General features: G+C 37.3%; 1 non-coding gene across 1 annotated transcript; it reads left to right on the top strand.

Annotated features, from left to right (window-relative positions):
- Window positions 1–226: 226 nt before the first annotated feature.
- On the top strand, window positions 227–333 carry LOC145060857 (small nucleolar RNA R71). Its single transcript, XR_013687039.1, has one exon. It is a non-coding gene; the product is annotated as a small nucleolar RNA R71 (small nucleolar RNA).
- Window positions 334–6,829: the final 6,496 nt, after the last annotated feature.

Here is a 6,829-nt window from a genome sequence, read left to right as displayed (position 1 = left end):
CAACATAGCCATGACTACGGACAAATCTTATGAAGCTGCATAATCTGATACCCTTGTCACATCATTCCTTGGATTGTGGTATTCTCTAGAATGCTTAGAGAATTCTTCAATTTGTTGCTTTATCATCGTGGGTGCTTTCTTTGTGAGTGGACCTTGCGAGTCAAGTAATTGCCTTGTTGTAACATTCACTCCATCATAGAAAATGGAGACCTCTTGTTGACTATTAAGGTCATGATGTTGGCAATTCCTTAGTAAACTCTTGTACCTCTCCCAAGCTTCATAAAGTGACTCTCCAGCTTGTTGTTCAAAGTTGGCTATGGCTTTCTTTAACTTAGATATTTTGGAGGGTGGGAAGAATTGATCCATAAACTCTTCTTTCATCTTGCCCCATGCAGTGATGGATCCGGGGGGGAAGTGACTTGAGCCAATCCTTTGCAGCACCCTTCAATGTAACCGGAAGCATGCGAAGTAGCTGAGTTTCGCGAGGCACGTTTGGAACATTAAAATAATCAGCTACATCATTGACTTCATCCAAGTGTTTGTAAGCATCTTCGTGGTCTTTTCCGTAGAAGGGGATCTCCTTGAGTAGAGCAAGAATGTAACCCTTTAGCTCAAAAGTGGCAGTTGCGGGAATTGCGGATTGCACAAGTCCCGGTCCGGTATCATCGTGTATCCTCTTCTTCCATTCCCCCATGGGGACTTCATCGATGTTAGCCATGAGAATAGCTAATTCGTTGTCGGAATCGGAATCGTGCCCGAATGTAGGTTCTTCTTCTCCTTCGGTTTCGTACCCGGTGTCCTCTTTGATTGGGTACTCGCTTGCTAAAGAGGCGTTGGATGCTCCTGATTTGCTGCTCTTCTTCTTCCCAAAGACTGTCTTCAAGTTAGACAAAGGCGACTTCTTAGGTGTATTCGAGCTTTCAACGTATTTGCCTTTGTTCTTCCTTAACATGGATTCCGAGTCTTCAAAAGGGGGCACTACTGGAATGCTGGATCCTCTGGTCATGAAAAGCCTGCAACAGAATAAGAAAAATGCATAAAAAGAACAAAAGATGAAACAGAACGAAAATAAAAACTAAATTGTCAAACAACAGTGAACTCGCCGAGTAGGGTCGACTGCACTCGGCGAGTAGGCTGTATGAAACAAAAAAAAAATAGTCAGAATTAAATAAAACGATTAAAAACCAATAAATACTAAAACCTAACCTACTTACTGAATTACTAAAAATTTAACTTTGTGCAAGAAAAACTCACACAAAGGATCGATAAAATTAGGAATTAGATTTAATTTTTTGAACCGTTCCCCGTCAACGGCGCCAAAAACTTGATGTGTGAAAAATGCACTGGTTTTAATCCTACTTCAAAAATATAAATTTAGCACACAAAGGCAGTGAACCTGTCTTTTAGTGGTATAGTTGGATAAGTAGGGTGTCGAACTCAGGGAACGGAAATTAAACTGATAACTAATTTTAACTAAACAAGTAATAAAAGTAAATGGTTTTTCTCTAGTATTACAAGACTAGAAACTTAAATATACCACCTAACAAGCAATTAACTAAGCAACTAAAAACAAGTAAAAATTCACCAAATTTAATAAAAGGTTTCTGTTTAGGTCCAACCAATTCACTCCTATGGTTAATATTATGATAAAGTGATAAATTAATTGATATTGGTTACCAACTATAGTGGTTAGGTTCGCATTCACTATTACTAACCCTTAGAAAATTAATCAATTCAAGCAGTGACCAATTGTTTAAACTAATTAACTCCCTAGTTCAATTATTTGGATTAAGTAAGATTGTAATTGGTTAATCAAATTGGTAATTCAACTAACCTCTTGTTTGTTGGTTTCTTAAACAAGCTCACACATTAATTTACCCATTCTCTAATTAATCCTAGTTTCATATTCACTAATCCTAGGCATATGATGAAGTGTTCACTTAAAGCATATGAGATTAACAATTAAGAGATGTTCATGCAGCCTAATTGTCTTCCAATTAACAGAAAATAGTTATGGTTAATGCATAAGGTTCTTTAACAAACTTAATTTAATAAAATCACCAATAATCAATCAAAAAAAGTAATAATCAAACCATAGGAGTAACTTGGTCTTTCCTAAACAGAAACTACGAAAATTCAGCTCATGATTACAATAAAAACAAGCTCAAAAACGAATTTAACTAAGCTAGACATGATTCAATCCTAAGATTAAGTGGAAAATTTAACCTAATTCGCCTTGAGTCTTCCAGAGATCAAAGATTAGGGTTCTTCAGGTCTCCAAAGGTTTCTTCAATCGCAGGTTATCCTCCAAGAAAGCCAGAAAGTCCCCCAATTCGGAATAAGATTCTTTATTTATACTTATCTCAAAACAGGGGAAACTCGGCGAGTAGATCTCCAACTCGCCGAGTTCCTTCGTTAAATCCGTATGCGGTAAGGATTCTGGCATTACTTCGCGAACATTCTTCGGAACTCGCCGAGTAGCTTCGTGGACTCGCCGAGTATCTCTAGGTTTTCTCTTCTTTCTTCATTCTCCAGCTTCTAATTGCTTCTTCTCCTTCCTTTTGCTTCCAATTATGTCTTCTAGATTGAAAATATAATTTAAACCTTATTAAGTACCTTTTGTCCATATTATGCAATTAATTAGCTAAAAATTAATAAAAATCTATACTAAACATATGGCTAATTATGCACATATCAGAGGGGCTCCGAGTGGACCTGGGAGTCGGAGGCTGAGATGCGGGAGCATTATCCGGATTTGTTCACCGCAGCAGACTTCGAGGACGAAGTCTAGTTCAAGTGGGGGAGAATCGTAACATGCCGAGGTTCAGGTACTTCTAAATTCATTCCTATAATTTTATTATATGACGTTTTGATCCCTAAGTCCAAGAAAAGGTGCCTTGAAGCCCTAGTGGCAATATTGTAATTTTGGAAATTAGGAGTACTCTAAGCATACATGAGGGTATGTTGGGTGTACACTTATGTATGCTGGGCGTACTAATACCAGGAGGAAACCCGAAATTTTAGGGTTTGGGTGGTATTTAAGCATCCTTATGGCTCATTTCTCTCCACCTTTTCAACCTCCTCAACCTTTGAGACGTTTTTAAAAAAACATAGCCCCGTAGTGTGTGTTTTGAGCTTAAGAGTGTGTTTTTGGTGTGTGGAAGGAAGAAGAAGTTGCATCAAGAAGCCTTGAAGTGGAAGCAAGCTTGTGGATATGGGATCTTTTCCCTCTTGTGAAGATCCAGAAGGTATAAAGTCTATATCTTGATGTCTTGGTTGTTAGATCCCATTTTTGGGAGTTTTATGTTGCTTTTCTTGTCCCAAAGGTCTCATTTTGAGCATGTTTGGTTATTTTCGTTTTGAGATGTCCTTCCAGACCCTAGGAAGTGTCCTAAGCCATAAAAATGAGGCCCCAATGTCTAGAATTGCTTCATGCATCTTGTAGAAGGTTTTAATGGATTAAGACCTTATGTTAAGGACTTTATGGACGTGTAAAGTCATAAAGTTGGAGACTTTATGCCTCTAGGGGTGCATTTGGACTGTAGATTTGAAGTATGGGCTTAAGTGCTTAAGCCATTAAGCACTTAATGAAGTTTTAGGGTTTGCGAGGTTACGCCCCGCGTACTCGGTCAACCACCCCATAAGCTGGTCAATGCGAGGCTTCACATACACTAAGCGTACCTCTGGGTTACACCTCGCGTACTCGCATGAGTCAACCTTTGTTGAGTTGAATTGGTTGGGTTGACTCAGTTGGTTTAGTGGGTTTGACCAGTTGACATTGACAAGTTGAATTTAAGTTTGACCAAGTTTGACTTTGAGGGCATTTTGGGTATTTTGGGATTTCCTCTTGTACCCTTCAGACTATATTGAGCCAAACAAATCTTATTTAGATCTCATGCCCATTTACAACTTTCATTGATTCAATCGTGTTCTTAATCAATCTCTAACTCACCCATCGAACCTGCGAACCTTAATTATCCCTATCAGGACTTTGCGTCATGACTCAGACCCCCCAAGTCCCAGTCAAACAAGAACAGTCAAGGAGATCCTCATTACAACCCTCGACATGAGCTCCTAATACCGTAGGGCCCTTAAGCATAACGAAGACCTACAAAATACTAACACAACTTGCAACTAAGACAATCCAAAGAAATTTCATCAACTAGAAATGGCCCCAACGTGGAACCTTGAAGATTAAGCAGCTCTCAAAACCCAACATACATCTTTTATTTGCTATGATCTAGATGTGATTTGCTCTCTTTCATACGCTCTAGATGCAATTTTCTCTCCATATTGCATATATTTTCATTTTTTTTGCAAAATAAATCATAAAGAAGCATATTCCTAGATGTATAAAAGCTAATAAAACATTATTAAAACACTAAATAAGTAGAGATCCTACAAAGTTTTCGAGAGAGTACATATTTTCAGCCATTAGAAGGGTTGAGAGAATTTTTTGTAATATGAAAACAAAAAAAATGAAGGCATTCCCAAAAAAATAGGATATTTATATGTCCGGTCCATGGGCCGTTGCTGGACCCAAATCGCAACCCAACACGCTCAAATAGCAGCTGGAAGGTATGAATTCACATGTGTGACTAATAGGGGTGAGCAAAACCGAAACCCAAAACCCAAAAACCGAAAAAAAAACTGATAAACTGAAACCAAAACCGAAATCAAACCCAAAACATCGGGTTTGGGTTTAAAATTTTAAAAGCCGAACTTTTCAATGTGCATTGGGTTTGCCCTGTCAAAACCAGCCCATTGAAGCTGACCAAACTAGGAATGGCAATGGGGCGGGTTCGGGGCGGGGCATGGTTTCCCAAACCCGCCTCGATTTCTTTCGGGTATCTTATCGGGGCGCCTGGTTGGGTTCGGGTTTTCCCGTTGGGTTTCGGGTATCTTATCTGGTTTACAACAATTCATAACGAAATCTTTATTTTGTTTTAGGGTACCCCGATGTCTTATAAAAAATACGTGTTCTAGCCTCCCATTTAAATTAGAAATATGATGAATCACTTTAATAAAATTAACTTGACGTTATATTAAAAATTATTTGATTTAATTTTAGTGTAATACGTCAAAACATAAAAAATGATCATTCACACCGGATTGTTAATAACTAAAAAGATTGTTCACAGTAAGTATTTTATCTTTGAATGCGTGCAATTAACATATATATATATATATATATATATATATATATATATATATATATAATCGGGGCGAGGCGAGGATAACCCACTCCATGCCCCGAACCCGATAATGACCCGTTACCCGACCCAAAATAATCGGATTTCGGGTTTCCCCGTCGGGTTCGGGTTTTTTTGCCATCCCTAGACCAAACCCAATGGTTTTGAAAACCAATATGAACCCGACCCAACCCAACCCAACCCAACTATTTCTATATTACTTAGATTTTCATGTTTTGGTTATGAGCTTCAAAACTTCGTAGTTTTAATATTTCTTTGAAGTATGTAATTGACTTTGGTATTTTTCATTGTTTTAAATGGCTTGAATTTTTTTTTAATTAATTTGTTAGTTTATTTATATTTTCTGAAAAATGGGTTTAAACCTAAAACATGTGAATCTATAGGTTGAACCGAGAAACCGAACTTAGTCAAAAACCGAATCCATTGGGTTCTAAAACCTAAAAACCAAAATACGTAAGTTGGGATCGGTTTTACCTTAAAACTAACTCAACCCTACCCATTCTCACCCCTAGTGGCTAATCACTTGCAAATTGTATGACTATTTTCCAAAATTCACTAATTTTTGGCTATTAAAAAAAGTAATTAGCCTTTTTGGCTAAATTTATAAATTTCTTTGAAAATAATAGTTAAAACAGAGTTGTACTATATGTTCTCTCATATATAAAAGGGTAAATTACACAAATCGTCCATCGTGCATGTGTCAAAATGCACGTTTAGTCTGTATTTTAAAAAATTATCTCGGACCGTCCCTGGGGTTATTTTTTCTTACACGATTAGTCCCTACCAACATGAAACGATTACATTACACTTACCGATTTCTTTTTTCTTTTATTTTTTATTTGTAATAATTTATCCATTATTATTTATTGAGTATACCTTTTAGAAAATAAAATAAGCCCCTTCTATAACTCTCAATTTTTATATCAGTATTCTTCTTTTAACCCTTAGGAAATCACCACCACTCACCGTCAATCTCCACCACCACAACCACCATTGCTGAACCTTAAATCTGACTATTAAATATCAAAATTCAACCTATAAAATATGTATCATATATGAAACTCGAACACTTCATAAATCGAGAACCCATTAAGGTATGTATCTAGATCTGGAAATTCAAACCCATCTTGACTTAAAATCATTCGTCTAAAAGCTTATGCAAGTTTTGTAGTGTCAAGCAAGGAATATCATGAAGGCGATGGGGTTGGAAATATTATGGCTAAAAAGCTCCATCTCGTTTCTTCCCCTCTTCTTCTCATCGCTTTCTTGATTTGGCTTTTCAGTATGAGAACAAAGAAGAAGCTATCTCTGCAAATGATATTGAAGATCCTTCTTTCATGGATAATTTTCAAGAACTAAAGGATAGAAAACTCGAACCCAACCATCAACATAAATCTCCACAACCATGACCACCAACTTTGAAACTCAATCTCATATTTGAGGGTGGTAGTGTTATTGCCAAATAGAGAACGATGAAGAGAAAGAGATGAAGGTGGTTAAGTCCATAGGTTTAAGGACCGATGGAAAGAAGAATGAGGGAAGAACATATTTGTTGTTGTTACAGGCGACACTAGGGTTTCAGGCGAAGATCAGGGGAGACGAGAGAGAGAGAGAGA

Source organism: Lactuca serriola, chromosome 6 (assembly GCF_051521515.1).
Source record: "Lactuca serriola cultivar US96UC23 chromosome 6, Lser_US96UC23_V15, whole genome shotgun sequence".
NCBI classification, from domain to species: domain Eukaryota; kingdom Viridiplantae; phylum Streptophyta; class Magnoliopsida; order Asterales; family Asteraceae; genus Lactuca; species Lactuca serriola.
Note: the sequence above shows the minus strand (reverse complement) of the source record. Positions and strands in the feature narration are given on the sequence as shown.